Here is a 17,821-nt window from a genome sequence, read left to right as displayed (position 1 = left end):
TACCATATCCTCAATCCACGGGGTTGCATTCCCTTTAGATCCCGAGGTCTGCCTACTGGGTAACTATACTAACACCAATCTTAGGCAAAGTCATACTATAAAGCTAACAGAAATATTGCTAGCGATTGCCAAGAAATGTATTGCCTTGAAATGGAAATCGGATTCCCCCTACCAGTGGCAATGTGGCTATCGGAAGTTAATAGTTGTATCCCACTGGAGAAAATCACTTACTGCTTGAGGAATAAGTTAAAGACATTTTACAGAATTTGGCAACCTTTTATTGACTATATGGAGAATCTCCCCTCACACCACATTGATTGAATCTCTATATAATTCTTATGTAATGTTTCACACGTAATGTATAATATGTAGCTTACAGCAGGTGACCATATGAATCAATGTCTCATTATTATTATTAATATTTATTTTATTATGATTTATGTATCATGTATGTTTTTTATGTATTATGTATGCCCGTATATATAATTTTAATTTTTTATTACGCTCGTCTGTTACCGTCACTTTGTCCTTTGTTGTCTAACATATTTTCACTTTTGTTTTGAATGTTCTTAATTGGAAAATGCAAAAATAAAATATAAAAAATAAAAAAAATAACAGATTAACACATTTTATGGAAAAAGGGTTGGAAATAGGTGTCTCCATAATGACTATTTAAATAGCCTACCTACAACTGGTAAAAACTTGTCACAAGGTGCACTGCTCTCTTATCTCTCGCTCAGACAATAACTGCAGTGTTCTCTCAACACCCCTCTGGCCCTCCCTATGGGGGCGGGAGATACGTGACAGAATTAAGTCTGGCTGTGTGGTGACACAGACAATTTTTATTTTTTTTTACCAGCGGCAGATGGGATTTTCGAGAGTGCCTGCCCCAGATACTTTCATTAGAGACAATGTTTGTTTTTTCGCATTGTTGGTAATTTTGTACATAATGTTCCTGCTACCGACTCTTATGACCGAAAAGAGCTTCAGTATATCAGAACAGCGATTACTCACCTCGAACTGGACTCAGATTTTAGTGAAGAGAGCATGACAACACCTTTTCCCTCTCAGGAGACTGAAAATATTTGGCATGGGTCCCCAGATCCACAAAAGGTTCTACAGCTGCACCATCGAGAGCATCCTGAACGGTTGCATCACCGCCTGATATAGCAACTGCTCGGCATCTGACCATAAGGTGCTACAGAGGGTAGTGCGTACGGCCCAGTACATCACTGGGGCCAAGCTTCCTGCCATCCAGGACCTATATACTAGGCAGTGTCAGAGGAAAGCCCAAACAATTGTCAAAGACTCCAGTCACCCAAGTCATAGACTGTTCTCTCTGCTACCGCACGGCAAGCGGTATCGGAGCGCCAAGTCTAGGTCCAAAAGGCTCATTAACAGCTTCTATTTACATTGACCCCCCCCACTGCTCCTTGTTTTTACACTGCTGCTACTCATTGTTTATTATCTATGCATAGTCACTTTACCCGATTCCTACATGTAGAAATTACCTCGACTAACCTGTACCCCTGCACATTGCCTCGGTACCAGTATCCCCTGTATATAGCCTCGTTTTTGTTATTTTGTGTTACTTTTTACTTTTGTTTATTTAATAAATATTGTCTTTACTCTATTTCTTGAACTGCATTGTTGGTTAAGGGATTGTAAGTAAGCATTTCACGGTAAGGTGAATGAATGAAGAGGAGGGAGTAAAATGTAGGCAAGTAATAAACATTTCAGATCAACTACTAGTTGAATAGGACATGGGAGAGATGACGAATTTGGTTTGAACTGCAGATTGTACCTGTCACAAAAAGAGCCGTGTTGAATAGACCAAACTGCAGCGGGAATATGGATGCTCATGTTTTAATTCAAAAAAAGGAGTAACGCATCCACTGGAAAACAATATACACGACAGGAACAGTTTTGCAGGCACACAACACGCAGTGCAAAAACAACTACCCACGAAAACCAAACAAACACACACCTACTTATGGGACTCCCAATCAGAGGCAACTAGAAACACCTGCCTCCAATTGAGAGTCCAGCACCCAAAACTACACATAGAAAAACAAACCTAGAACCTATACCAAACTAATACACCCCACTACACCACACACAAAACCCCATAATACAAAACAAATATACCTCTGCCACGTCCTGACCAAATATAATAGAAATAATACCTAAATATTGGTCAGGACGTGACATTACCCCCCCCTAAAGGTGCAGACCCCGGAATGCACCTTAAAAGAAAACACAAAAAATCCCCATTACCCCAACAAAACCAAAAAGCAATACCCCCTAAACAATAAGGGAGGGAAGGGAGGGTGGCTGCCGTCAACGACGGCACTGTGCTACACCCTCCCTCCCCAACCCACCTATCCTGGAGGTGGCTCCGGTGCAGGACGTGGACCCTGCTCCACCCTCGGCGTCGCCCACTTCGGTGGAGCCGATAGCTGCGCCAGGCAGACGGACCCCTCGGGCCGGGCCGGAGGACAGGAGGGCCCCTCGGGCTGGGCCGGGGGACAGGAGGGCCCCTCGGGCCGGGGGACAGGAGGGCCCCTCGGGCCGGGCCGGAGGGCAGGAGGGCCACTCGGGCTGATTCTGACAGGCCGGGCACCCTGGCAGATCAGGGCAGGCGGACCACTCGGGCTGGGCCGGAAGGCATGCGGGCCACTCGGGCTGGGCCGGAAGGCATGCGGGCCACTCGGGCTGGGCCGGAAGGCATGCGGGCCACTCGGGCTGGGCCGGAAGGCATGCGGGCCACTCGGGCTGGGCCGGAAGGCATGCGGGCCACTCGGGCTGGGCCGGAAGGCATGCGGGCCACTCGGGCTGGGCCGGAAGGCATGCGGGCCACTCGGGCTGGGCCGGAAGGCATGCGGGCCACTCGGGCTGGACCGGAGGGCAGGAGGACCACTCGGGCTGGACCGGAGGGCAGGAGGACCACTCGGGCAGATCAGGGCAGGCGGGCACCTCTGGCAGAACCGGGCAGTCTGGCCACCCTGGCAGTTCAGGGCAGTCTGGCCACCCTGGCAGTTCAGGGCAGTCTGGCCACCCTGGCAGTTCAGGGCAGTCTGGCCACCCTGGCAGTTCAGGGCAGTCTGGCCACCCCGGCAGTTCAGGGCAGTCTGGCCACCCCGGCAGTTCAGGGCAGTCTGGCCACCCCGGCAGTTCAGGGCAGTCTGGCCACCCCGGCAGTTCAGGGCAGTCTGGCCACTCCGGCAGTTCAGGGCAGTCTGGCCACTCCGGCAGTTCAGGGCAGTCTGGCCACTCCGGCAGTTCAGGGCAGTCTGGCCACTCCGGCAGTTCAGGGCAGTCTGACCTCTCTGGCGACTGTTGACTGGCGGGCAGCTCTGGCGACTGTTGACTGGCGGGCAGCTCTGACGACTGTTGACTGGCGGGCAGCTCTGACGACTGTTGACTGGCGGGCAGCTCTGACGACTGTTGACTGGCGGGCAGCTCTGACGACTGTTGACTGGCGGGCAGCTCTGACGACTGTTGACTGGCGGGCAGCTCTGACGACTGTTGACTGGCGGGCAGCTCTGGTGATGGTTGACTGGCGGGCAGCACTGACGACTGTTGACTGGCGAGGCTGGGTTGACACACTAGACTCCTGATGCGTGGGGCTGGTATAGGACGTGCCAGCCTGGAGACACGCACCTCCATGCTAGTGCGTCTGGCGGGAAACACCGGACCGAAAGGGCGCACTGGCGGTCTTGAGCGCAGGGTTGGCATCACCCCTTCCGGCTCGATGCCTACTTCGCCCTGGCACATGCGGGGCGCTGGTACCTTTTCTACCGGCCTGAAAATCCCAGGCCTCACCACAGCCCCAACCCCAAAGCACGGGACCTGTCCAGTCTGCCCTACAAGGGTACGGGGAGCTGGCCTGGGGCTGTAATCTCGCCCCGCCAAATAGCCCTTGTGCCCCCCCCTAAAAAAATTATTGGGGCTGCCTCCAACATTCCTCCCTCACTTGCCTCTGTCCTCTTCTCCGCTGCTTGGTCCTTTGGTGGTGGGTAGTTCTGTCACAAAAAGAGCCGTGTTGAATAGACCAAACTGCAGCGGGAATATGGATGCTCATGTTTTAATTCAAAAAAAGGAGTAACGCATCCACTGGAAAACAATATACACGACAGGAACAGTTTTGCAGGCACACAACACGCCGTGCAAAAACAACTACCCACGAAAACCAAACAAACACACACCTACTTATGGGACTCCCAATCAGAGGCAACTAGAAACACCTGCCTCCAATTGAGAGTCCAGCACCCAAAACTACACATAGAAAAACAAACCTAGAACCTATACCAAACTAATACACCCCACTACACCACACACACAAAACCCCATAATACAAAACAAATATACCTCTGCCACGTCCTGACCAAATATAATAGAAATAATACCTAAATATTGGTCAGGACGTGACAGTACCTTTAACTAAGCTCTCAAAGCATCTAGAAGTTACTCAAAATAAATTAACCAAACAGACTGTGGAGATCAGTGTGTGACTTAATAAAATGCAGGTGCTACAAAAAGCCCTGTGAAGTTAACAATGCATGAAATGTAAATATAAACTTGAACTAAAGGTTGTTGGAAGCAGTTCTGTAACAAATAATGTATAATTCTGTTGATACATATCTTCTGGAGTGATATCGTTGCAATATAAGTTGGATTGAAGTATGTGTGAGCTATTTTGGTGAGTTGTTTGGTCTGTGAAATGAAAACAATTGAGATTGGGGTAAAAACACACAAAAAAAAACAATCCCTTTAAGCATTTATGACAGATACGATTCTCAAGCCAAATGCCTCTATTATGTGAGTGAATGCACGGTGGTCATCATTTCACCTGTATTATTTGACAACACTTGGCATTTAAAAAAACTGAAATGGAACATTAACGGAGGAACATTCTCTGAAAACATTCATAAACTCAGAGCGAGTGTGGTAAGTAGGGCCACATCAAAATAAAAACATTTTAGAGGGCTCCTGTGTTGACAAAAACTATTGCTAACTGGTTGAAACACCATGTACTCAACATATATTAATATGTTGCTTTGACAATACATGCCTATTGAAACTAACTGGAAGTTTTAAAACTGCTAAAATAAACATTTTGAAAATATTTAGCCAGATAAAACAATGTCACATATCATCTCAACAACCATAACATAGTTTAATCTCAGAACTTCCTCTCACCTCACAGAGGGTGCGGTAGGGCCTCTTGAGATCCAGCTGGAGCATGTTACCAAGCAGGGGCAGAGGCCTGGGTCCTGGAGGCTCCTTCCCCTGTTCCTCAGAGTTGGAACCAGAGGAGAGGCGGTAAAGGACCAGCAGAAACAGCAGAGCCCCCAGCAGTGTCACTGTGCTCGATGTCTGGAGAAGACATTCTAAAAGAGACATCTTCAAACAGCTCTTATACCTACACAGGGCTAAAAATAGTGACTACTTCCTGCTCATTGATCTGCCTGCCAATGGAGGCTCACCTTTTATAGAACATGGAACAGCCTCAGGGGAGGGGCTAAACATTCTGAAAAAAATGATCTTATCTATGCGAAGGTCATCGTCCTATGAGACTAGATACAATTGAAAGCAAGAGCAAAAATAAACATTTACAGACCTTTGAGGTTTGACTGTGTTAAAGACTATCTTTTGAATGTCATTTAGCAACTATTAGATACATTTTTCCAATCTTTTTTCTCAAATGCACACATTTTGGGGGCTTTCACATTTGACACTTTAGTGGGGTGTAGAAATATGAATGACGTGGAAACAACGTTGATTCAACCAGTGTGTGTGCCCAGTGGATTGATAGATCACAGTGCTGTGCCGAGGTACTGTATGGCAAGAACTGTGTGTGTTTATATCAATCCTTACACCAAATTATGGGGGTACCTGGCAATTAGCAGCAGACCCCAGCGCAGCGTTGTCCCGGTGGTGTCGGTACCAGCACCAAACAGGTTAGCAACACTAAATACCAGGTTGTTGTCATGGTAGAAAGAATCCATATTGCCATATTGCCAGATTCCTAAAAGAAACAGACCCTCAGATGACATATGAATTATGTACAACAGTTACTTAAGGAGCTGTTGTAAGTTATTCACAGATAATCAACACATTCTATTAAAGCAGCTTGCGGACGTGTTTGAGTCTGTGAGTTTACATGAAATTCTGCTGATAAGGAGAAATGTAATTCTATCCTCCCTCATCTGGCATTCAGTCATATGTATACTGGGCACACACTGGATGAATCTACGTTGTTTCTACTTAATTTCAATGAAATTACGTTGAACCAATGTTGAATACACGTTGAATTGACATCTGTGCACATTGGTATGTTAGTGGTGGACAAGTCAAGTTAGTTGTGTTCTGCTGCAGTATCCAAGTGCACCACATGGTGGCATAATTAGAATTATAAACTGGGTTCAAATCAAATCCAATCAAATGTTATTTGTCACATGCACATGGTTAGCAGATGTTAATGCGAATGTAGCAAAATGCTTGTGCTTCTAGTTCTGACCATGCAGTAATATCTAACAAGTAATCTAACAATTTCACAACAACTACTTGATACACACAAGTGTAAAGGAATGAATAAGAATATGTACATAAAAATATATGGACGAGCGATGGCCGAACGGCATAGCCAAGATGCAGTCGATGGTATAGAGTACAGTATATACGTATGAGATGAGTAATGTAGGGTATGTAAACATTATATAAAGTGCCATTGTTTAAAGTGGCTAGTGATACATTTATTACATCCAATTTTTCATTATTAAAGTGGCTAGAGATGAGTCAGTATGTTGGCAGCAGCCACTCAATGTTACTGATGGCTGTTTAAGATAGAAGCTGGCCTTGAGATAGAAGCTGTTTTTCAGTCTCTCGGTCCCAGCTTTGATGCACCTGTACTGACCTCGCCTTCTGGATGATAGCGGGGTGAAGAGGCAGTGGCTCGGGTGGTTGTTGTCCTTGATGATCTTTTTGGCCTTCCTGTGACATCGGGTGGTGTAGGTGTTCTGGAGGGCAGGTAGTTTGCCCCCGGTGATGCGTTGTGCAGACCTCAATGTGCATCTTGATTGTGTATCTGTAAAGGTTTGAGTGTTTTTGGTGACAAGCCGAATTTCTTCAGCCTCCTGAGGTTGAAGAGGCGCTGCTGCGCCTTCTTCACCACGCTGTCTGTGTGGGTGGACCATTTCAGTTTGTCCGTGATGTGTACGCCGAGGAACTTAAAACTCTCCACCCTCTCCACTACTGTCCTGTCAATGTGGATAGGGGGCTGCTCCCTCTGCTGTTTCCTGAAGTCCACGATCATCTCCTTTGTTTGTTGACATTGCGTGAGGTTATTTTCCTGACACCGCACTCCGAGGGCCCTCACCTCCTCCCTGTAGGCCGTCTCGTCATTGTTGGTAATCAAGCCTACCACTGCCTGCAAACTTGATGATTGAGTTGGAGGCGTGCATGGCCACGCAGTCATGGGTGAACAGGGAGTACAGGAGAGGGCTGAGAACGCACCCTTGTGGGGCCCAGTGTTGAGGATCAGCGGGGTGGAGATGTTGTTTCCTACCCTCACCACCTGGGGGCGGCCCGTCAGGAAGTCCAGGACCCAGTTGCACAGGGCGGGGTCGAGACCCAGGGTCTCGAGCTTAATGACGAGTTTGGAGGATACTATGGTGTTAAATGCTGAGCTGTAGTCGATGAACAGCATTCTTACATAAGTATTCCTCTTGTCCAGATGGGTTAGGGCAGTGTACAGTGTGATTGCGTCGTCTGTGGACCTATTGGTGCGGTAAGCAAATTGGAGTGGGTCTAGGGTGTCAGGTAGGGTGGAGGTGATATGGTGCTTGACTAGTCTCTCAAAGCACTTCATGATGACGGAAGTGAGTGCTACGGGGCGATAGTCATTGAGCTCAGTTACCTTAGCTTTCTTGGGAACAGGAACAGTGGTCACCCTCTTGAAGCATGTGAGAACAGCAGACTGGGATAAGGATTGATTGAATATGTCCGTAAACACACCAGCCAGCTAGTCTGCGCATGCTCTGAGGACGCGGCTAGGGATGCCATCTGGGCAGGCAGCCTTGCAAGGGTTAACACGTTTAAATGTTTTCCTCACGTTGGTGGAAGTGAAGGAGAGCCCGCAGGTTTTGGTAGCGGGCCGTGTCGGTGGCACTGTATTGTCCTCAAAGCGAGCAAGGAGGTTCTTTAGTTTTTCTGGGAGCAAGAGATCGTGGTCTGCGACGGGGCTGGTTTTCTTTTCTTTTTTTGGATCCTGGATGCTGATTGGCCGGTATGATGCAAAATTACTAGTTTACCGTTCTAATTATGTTGGTTAACAGTTTATAATACCAACAAGGCACCTCTGGGTTTGTGGTATATGGCTAATATACCACAGCTAAGGGCTGTATCCAGGCACTGCGCCTAAGAACAGCCCTTTTATTTAAAAAATAATTTTTAAGAACAGCCCTTAGCTGTGGTAAATTGGCCATATACCACACCCCCTCGGACCTTATCGATTAATTCGATTCTGTAGTTATACTGAGCAATATTAATGCAACACGTTATTTAATATGCATGAGATGCAGATTCTGGTCAGTGTATTCAAACCTGCTGCCATAGACAATGGCCGAGATTAAGTTGGCGACGGCATAAATCACAAGCTGTGTGGTGTCAAATGCCTTACCTGCAATAGGCAAAACATCTAATCAATTACTAAATAAGCTTTCCAGAACTGACACGATCACTAAACAAGCTAACTAATTTATCTATTTACTAATAATATGGTTAAATATAACCAGGCAATTAGGGCTACACATCACTTAAATACATTATGCTAATTCTACTACTACAGTGTAGAGATACCGGTATTGCTCTTACCCTCAGGTTTTTCATACACTTCAATCAGGTAGTGAATTTCCTTTAAGATTTTCTCCTCACTCCCTTTCTTGCCCATCCCAAAGTCTCTAAGGTTTGTCAGGGCAAAGAGCCTCTTCTCTTTCCATGAGTTTCCTTTGGCAAACAGAATACCTGTAAAGAATGTAGTCAGTTTCCATGATAATTCAAAGTGAAATAAAAAAACATATAATATATTCACAATAATATGCCATTCCATAATTAATTGACTCATTCATAATAATTATCATATACCAAGAAAATTAACAATCTGCCAAATGATCTATGCATCCTTTCTGGGCATGAACATCTGTAAATGCTAATTAATCATAGACATTTATATTATTTGCAGAGGATTAGTATAAGAACCTTTGATGGATTTGCTTTCAATGAGAATAACATATCTATAACTCACATTTCTATGTGAACTTGGTCAGGTCGCCCAAAAACGTACCTATTGCAGCTTTAAAGTAACTCTCCAGTGAAAATCCCACTTTTAAAAGTTAATATTCTGTTAACTTATACCCACATAATGTTGTTGACTCCTCCTTGAGGCCTAACATAAAAATGCCAAAAAGTAGTTGACTCGCATTAATATTTTGGTATATGCCCACACAATTTTGTTGTGGTACGCCCACAACATTCCAACACAGAAAAGCTTATTTTTAACATGCTCAATTACATTTGTTTTGGAATGGAAAATATGTCCCTCATATTGTAACTAATTATCGGTCATATTTCATAGATATCTGGAAACACTGGGCAATTACTTTAACCTCTTCACTATAGGGGGCAGTATTTTCACGGACGGATGAAAAACGTACCCAAATTAAACGGCCTACTACTCGGGCCCAGGAACTAGAATATGCATATTATTCGTAGATTTGGATAGCGAACACTCTGACGTTTCTAAAACTGTTTGAATGATGTCTGTGAGTATAACAGAACTCATATGGCAGGCAAAAACCTGAGAAAAATCAGAATAGGAAGTTTGACCTCAGATGGCTGTAGTCATTTCAAATGAAGTTCTATCTAAAATACAGTGTCTGTGATGTCATATTGCACTTCCTAAGGCTTCCACTAGATGTCAACAGTCATTAGAACCTCGTTTGAGGCTTCTACAGTGCAATTTGATTGAATAACACCCGGAACAGTATGTGGTCGACCTGGGGTCATTGCCTTACCTCGCGCACACTCACGAAGGATTAGCCATTTTTCTTTTTCTTTTGTAATGAATCTGCTATTGTCCGGTTGGAATATTATCGCAATTCTACGATTATAACTCCCTAAAGATTGATTGTGAACATGGTTTGACATGTTACTACAAACGCTGAGGGAACTTTATAACTTTTCGTCGACGGTGGAAAGATGCATTTTGGAATTGGGATCTGGACGCGCCATCAAAACGGATTTATTTCGACATAAATGATGGACTTTATCGAACAAATTAACATTTCTTGTGGAAGTGGGAGACCTTCCGAGTGCATTCAGCCGAAGATCAGCAAAGGTAAGATAATAGTTTTAAGATGATTTGGACATAAAACGCTAAACAAGCTAATATATGGGGACATTGACTTGTATTGGATTAGCTGTTGTAGACAGTGGCCAGGTAAACAAAACTTAAACATGGATTTCTGTCTTAGCTTGTCCATAGACTGAATACAGGGTAAGGAAACCCAATATGTGATTTTGTAATTTTGGTGAACTATCCCTTTAAGAATGGGACATAGCAGAATAAGAGTAAAATATCATTACCATGTCCATGGTTGAACTCATAGAACACAGGCGTGATGTCCCTGTCCCCAAAGTCCTCTGCCTGGTTTACCAGCGCCTGCTTGACCAAATCAAATCAAATCAAATTTATTTATATAGCCCTTCGTACATCAGCTGATATCTCAAAGTGCTGTACAGAAACCCAGCCTAAAACCCCAAACAGCAAGCAAAGCATGTGAAAGAAGCACGGTGGCTAGGAAAAACTCCCTAGGAAAAACTCCCTAGAAAGGCCAAAAACCTAGGAAGAAACCTAGAGAGGAACCAGGCTATGAGGGGTGGCCAGTCCTCTTCTGGCTGAGCAGGGTGGATATTATAACAGAACATGGTCAAGATGTTAAAATGTTCATAAATGACCAGCATGGTCAAATAATAATAATCATAGTAGTTGTCGAGGGTGCAACAAGCACGTCCGGTGAACAGGTCAGGGTTCCATAGCCGCAGGCAGAACAGTTGAAACTGGAGCAGCAGCACGGCCAGGTGGACTGGGGACAGCAAGGAGTCATCATACCAGGTAGTCCTGAGGCATGGTCCTAGGGCTCAGGTCCTCCGAGAGAAAGACAGAAAGAGAGAAAGAGAGAATTAGAGAGAGCATATTTAAATTCACACAGGACACCGGATAAGACAAGAGAAATACTCCAGATGTAACAGACTGACCCTAGCCCCCCGACACATAAACTACTGCAGCATAAATACTGGAGGCTGAGACAGGAGGGATCAGAAGACACTGTGGCCCCATCCGATGATACCCCCGGACAGGGCCAAACAGGCAGGATATAACCCCACCCACTTTGCCAAAGCACAGCCCCCACACCACTAGAGGGATGTCTCCAACCACCAACTTACCATCCTAAGACAAGGCCGAGTATAGCCCACAACGATCTCCACCATGGCACAACCCAAGGGGGGGCGCCAACCCAGACAGGAAGACCACGTCAGTGACTCAACCCACTCAAGTGACGCACCCCTCCCATGGACGGCATGGAAGAACACCAGTAAGCCAGTGACTCAGCCCCTGTAAAAGGGTTAGAGGCAGAGAATCCCAGTGGAAAGAGGGGAACCGGCAAGGCAGAGACAGCAAGGGTGGTTCGTTGCTCCAGCCTTTCCGTTCACCTTCACACTCCTGGGCCAGACTATACTTAATCATAGGACCTACTGAAGAGATAAGTCTTCAGTAAAGACTTAAAGGTTGAGACTGAGTCTGCGTCTCTCACATTGGTAGGCAGACCATTCCATAAAAATGGAGCTCTATAGGAGAAAGCCCTACCTCCAGCCATTTGCTTAGAAATTCTAGGGACAATTAGGAGGCCTGCGTCTTGTGACCGTAGCTTCCCTGTAGGTATGTACGGCAGGACCAAATCGGAAAGATAGGTAGGAGCAAGCCCATGTAATGCTTTGTAGGTTAGCAGTAAAACCTTGAAATCAGCCCTTGCCTTAACAGGAAGCCAGTGTAGGGAGGCTAGCACTGGAGTAATATGATCACATTTTTTGGTTCTAGTCAGGATTCTAGCAGCCGTATTTAGCACTAACTGAAGTTTGTTTAGTGCTTTATCCGGGTAGCCGGAAAGTAGAGCATTGCAGTAGTCCAGCCTAGAAGTAACAAAAGCATGGATTAATTTTTCTGCGTCATTTTTGGACAGAAAGTTTCTGATTTTTGCAATGTTACGTAGATGGAAAAAATCTGTCCTTGAAACAGTCTTGATATGTTCTTCAAAAGAGAGATCAGGGTCCAGAGTAACGCCGAGGTCCTTCACAGTTTTATTTGAGACGACTGTACAACCATCCAGATTAATTGTCAGATTCAACAGAAGATCTCTTTGTTTCTTGGGACCTAGAACAAGCATCTCTGTTTTGTCCGAGTTTAAAAGTAGAAAGTTTGCAGCCATCCACTTCTTTATGTCTGAAACACAGGCTTCTAGCGAGGGCAATTTTCGGGGCTTCACCATGTTTCATTGAAATGTACAGCTGTGTGTCGTCCGCATAGCAGTGAAATTTAACATTATGTTTTTGAATGACATCCCTAAGAGGTAAAATATATAGTGAAAACAATAGTGGTCCTAAAACGGAACCTTGAGGAACACCGAAATTTACAATTGATTTGTCAGAGGACAAACCATTCACAGAGACAAACTGATATCTTTCCGACAGATAAGATCTAAACCAGGCCAGAACTTGTCCATGTAGACCAATTTGGGTTTCCAATCCCTCCAAAAGAATGTGGTGATCGATGGTATCAAAAGCGGCACTAAGATCTAGGAGCACGAGGACAGATGCAGAGCCTCGGTCTGACGTCATTAAAAGGTCATTTACCACCTTCACAAGTGCAGTCTCAGTGCTATGATGGGGTCTAAAACCAGACTGAAGCGTTTCGTATACATTGTTTGTCTTCAGGAAGGCAGTGAGTTGCTGTGCAACAGCTTTTTCTAAAATTTTTGAGAGGAATGGAAGATTCGATATAGGCCGATAGTTTTTTATAATTTCTGGATCAAGATTCGGCTTTTTCAAGAGAGGCTTTATTACTGCCACTTTTAGTGAGCTTGGTACACATCCGGTGGATAGAGAGCCGTTTATTATGTTCAACATAGGAGGGCCAAGCACAGGAAGCAGCTCTTTCAGTAGTTTAGTTGGAATAGGGTCCAGTATGCAGCTTGAGGGTTTGGAGGCCATGATTATTTTCATCATTGTGTCAAGAGATATAGTACAAAAACACTTTAGTATCTCCCTTGATCCTAGGTCCTGGCAGAGTTGTGTAGACTCAGGACAATGGAGCTTTGGAGGAATACCCAGATTTAAAGAGGAGTCTGTAATTTGCTTTCTAATGATCATGATCTTTTCCTCAAAGAAGTTCATAAATTTATTACTGCTGAAGTGAAAGCCATCCTCCATTTGCGAAGGCTGCTTTTTAGTTAGCTTTGCGACAGTATCAAAAAGAAATTTCGGATTGTTCTTATTTTCCTCAATTAAGTTGGAAAAATAGGATGATCGAGCAGCAGTGAGGGCTCTTCGATACTGCACGGTACTGTCTTTCCAAGCTAGTCGGAAGACTTCCAGTTTGGTGTGGTGCCATTTCCATTCCAATTTTCTGGAAGCTTGCTTCAGAGCTCGTGTATTTTCTGTATACCAGGGAGCTAGTTTCTTATGACAGATGTTTTTAGTTTTTAGGGGTGCAACTGCATCTAGGGTATTGCGCAAGGTTAAATTGAGTTCCTCGGTTAGGTGGTTAACTGATTTTTGTCCTCTGACGTCCTTGGGTAGGCAGAGGCAGTCTGGAAGGGCATCAAGGAATCTTTGGGTTGTCTGAGAATTTATAGCACGACTTTTAATGCTCCTTGGTTGGGGTCTGAGCAGATTATTTGTTGCGATTGCAAACGTAATAAAATGGTGGTCCGATAGTCCAGGATTATGAGGAAAAACATTAAGATCCACAACATTTATTCCATGGGACAAAACTAGGTCCAGAGTATGACTGTGGCAGTGAGTAGGTCCAGAGACATGTTGGATAAAACCCACTGAGTCGATGATGGCTCCGAAAGCCTTTTGGAGTGGGTCTGTGGACTTTTCCATGTGAATGTTAAAGTCACCAAAAATTTGAATATTATCTGCTATGAGATCCGATAGGAATTCAGGGAACTCAGTGAGGAACACTGCATATGGCCCAGGAGGCCTGTAAACAGTAGCTATAAAAAGTGAGTGAGTAGGCTGCATAGATTTCATGACTAGAAGCTCAAAAGACGAAAACGTCATTGTTTTTTTTTTTGTAAATTGAAATTTGCTATCGTAAATGTTAGCAACACCTCCACCTTTGCCGGATGCACGGGGGGTATGGTCACTAGTGTAACCAGGGGGTGAGGCCTCATTTAACACAGTAAATTCATCAGGCTTAAGCCATGTTTCAGTCAGGCCAATCACATCAAGATTATGATCAGTGATTAGTTCATTGACTATAACTGCCTTGGAAGTGAGGGATCTAACATTAAGTAACCCAATTTTGAGATGTGAGGTATCACGATCTCTTTCAATAATGGCAGGAATGGAGGAGGTCTTTATACTAGTGAGATTGCTAAAGCGAACACCGCCATTTTTAATTTTGCCCAACCTAGATCGAGGCACAGACACGGTCTCAATGGGGAAAGCTGAGCTAACTACGCTGACTGTGCTAGTGGCAGACTCCACTCAGCTGGCAGGCTGGCTAACACCCTGGCCTTCACCCTATTTCATTGTGGAGCTAGAGGAGTTAGAGCCCTGTCTATGTTCGTAGATAAGATGAGAGCACCCCTCCAGCTAGGATGGAGTCCGTCACTCCTCAACAGGCCAGGCTTGGTCCTGTTTGTGGGTGAGTCCCAGAAAGAGGGCCAATTATCTACAAATTCTATCTTTTGGGAGGGGCAGAAAACAGTTTTCAACCAGCGATTGAGTTGTGAGACTGCTGTAGAGCTCATCACTCCCCCTAACTGGGAGGGGGCCAGAGACAATTAATCGATGCCGACACATCTTTCTAGCTGATTTACACGCTGAAGCTATGTTGCGCTTGGTGACCTCTGACTGTTTCATCCTAACATCGTTGGTGCCGACGTGGATAACAATATCTCTATACTCTCTACACTCGCCAGTTTTAGCTTTAGCCAGCACCGTCTTTAGATTAGCCTTAACGTCGGTAGCCCTGCCCCCTGGTAAACAGTGTATGATCGCTGGATGATTCGTTTTAAGTCTAATACTGCGGGTAATGGAGTCGCCAATGACCGTCTTGTATCCTGCCAGAACAACTACTTTCTTGGGTCCAAAGTGAATCGTAAAGATGGAGCCATATTTCTTGGAGAGCTGGACAGACAAAGCATACATAAAGTACACAGTTATGCCTCGTAGTCATATATGAAGAAGCACAAAATAGGACATCACATATGGCTTGTTAAACAGGGGTTTACAGTTGAGGTCAGACCTGGGTTCAAATACTATTCACTGTATTTTAAAGACTTAAAAAAACATTTCAAAATATCTATTTAGACAAAGCTTCTTACACTATGTATTTGAAACCAGGTCTGTTTTGTTAACAAGATCCCTGAATGAATATTCCTAGGGTGCATCTCAATATTCTAAAGTGTCCTCATCTCTTTCCTTGCAACGCTTTGGTCACTGTCACAAAGTATTTTGACCATAGCCTGGTCCCAGCAAAAAACATCTGGGACCAGGTTACTTGGGCAGGACATATCTATTGAAATACATTACAGAATAGAGCATTAAACAACATTCACCAGCTAAAAGCATGTACAATGTGCGGAAGTCCGTTCTATCAGTTTGTTTACTGAACTTTTCAAACCTGGTGAAATGGCAAGAAAACTATATAAGTGAGATAAAACAGATAACATCTCACAGATGAAATCAACAACCTCATCATGTTTTGTTCTGAAAGAAACGGAGGACTACATCGTACCTCGCAGAGAGAGCAGTAGGGCTTCTTGAGATCCAGCTGGAGCATGTTACCAAGCAGGGGCAGTGGCCTGGGTCCTGGAGGTTCCTTCCGCTGTTCCTCAGAGCTGGAACCAGAGGAGTGGAGGTAGAGGACCAGCAGAAACAGCACAGTGCCCAGCAGTGTCACCGTGCTGGGAGCCTGGAGGAGAAGACCTCCCATAAGAGCCATGGATGTAAGATCAGACAGTGATGTGGTATTGGGAAAAGAGAGTGCCCAACATAACGACTGGCTTACATACAGTTGAAGTCGGAAGTTTACATACACTTTTAGGTTGGAGTCATTAAAACTCGTTTTTCAACCCCTCCACAAATGTTTTGTTAACAAACTATAGTTTTGGCAAGTCGGTTAGGACATCTACTTTGTGTATGACACAAGTCATTTTTCCAACAATTGTTTACAGACAGATTTTTTCACTTAAAACTCACTGTATCACATTTCCAGTTTACATACACTAAGGTGTCTGTGCCTTTAAACAGCTTGGAACGTTCCAGAAAATGATGTCATGGCTTTAGAAGCTTCTGATAGGCTAATTGACATCATTTGAGTCAATTGGAGGTATACCTGCGGATGTATTTCAAGACCTACCTTCAAACTCAGTGCCTCTTTGCTTGACATCATGGGAAAATCAAAAGAAATCAGCCAAGACCTCAGAAAAAAAATTGCAGACCTCCACAAGCCTGGTTCCTCCACAAGTCAGCAATTTCCAAATGCCTGAAGGTACCACGTTTATCTGTACAAACAATAGTACGCAAGTATAAACACCATGGGACTACGCAGCCATCATACCGCTCAGGAAGAAGACGCGTCTGAAAAGTGCAAATCAATCCCAGAACAACAGCAAAGGACCTTGTGAAGATGCTGGAGGAAACAGGTCCAAAAGTATCTATATCCACAGTAAAACAAGTCCTATATCGACATAACCTGAAAGGCTGCTCAGCAAGGAAGAAGCCACTGCTCCAAAACCATCATAAAAAAGCCAGGCTACGGTTTGCAACTGCAAATGGGGACAAAGATTGTACTTTTTGGATAAATGTCCTCTGGTCTGATGAAAGAAAAATAGAACTGTTTGGCCATAATGACCATTGTTATGTTTGGAGGAAAAAGGGAGAGGCTTGCAAACCGAAGAACACCATCCCAACCGTGAAGCACAGGGGTGGCAGCATCATGTTGTAGGGGTGCTTAGCTGCAGGAGGGACTGGTGCACTTCACAAGATAGATGACATCATGAGGCAGGAAAATAATGTAGCTATATTGAAGCAACATCTCAAGACATCAGTCAGGAAGTTAAAGCTTGGTCGCAAATGGGTCTTCCAAATGGACAATGAACCCAAGCATACTTCCAAAGTTGTGGCAAAATGGCTTAAGGACAACAAAGTCAAGGTATTGGAGTGGCCATTACAAAGCCCTGACCTCAATCCTATAGAAAATTTGTGGGCAGAACTGAAAAAGCGTGTGCGAGCAAGGAGGCCAACAAACCTGACTCGGTTACACCTGTTCTGTCAGAATGGGCCAAAATTCTTATTCCAACTTCCAACTTATTGTGGGAAGCTTGTGGAAGGCTACCCATAACATTTGACCCAAGTTAAACAATTTAAAGGCAATGCTACCAAATACTAATTGACTGTATGTACATTTCTGACCCACTGGGAATGTGATGAAAGAAATAAAAGCTGAAATAAATAATTCTCTCTA

The 17,821-nt window shown here is 44.6% G+C and overlaps 1 pseudogene across 1 annotated transcript in view; it reads right to left on the bottom strand.

Moving 5' to 3' along the window:
- The window catches only part of LOC106593315 (cytochrome P450 2K1-like), a 49,263-nt pseudogene extending 43,857 nt beyond the window's left edge, over positions 1-5,406 (bottom strand). Inside the window, exon 1 of the transcript XR_014392609.1 lies at positions 5,203-5,406. The product of XR_014392609.1 is annotated as a cytochrome P450 2K1-like (transcript). The remainder of the gene's footprint in view (positions 1-5,202) is intronic.
- Positions 5,407-17,821: the final 12,415 nt, after the last annotated feature.

Source organism: Salmo salar, chromosome 06, assembly GCF_965601325.2.
Source record: "Salmo salar chromosome 06, fSalSal1, whole genome shotgun sequence".
Taxonomy (NCBI): Eukaryota; Metazoa; Chordata; class Actinopteri; order Salmoniformes; family Salmonidae; genus Salmo; species Salmo salar.
The sequence above is the reverse complement of the archived record's forward strand: the minus strand, read 5'-3'. Positions and strand labels throughout refer to the sequence as shown.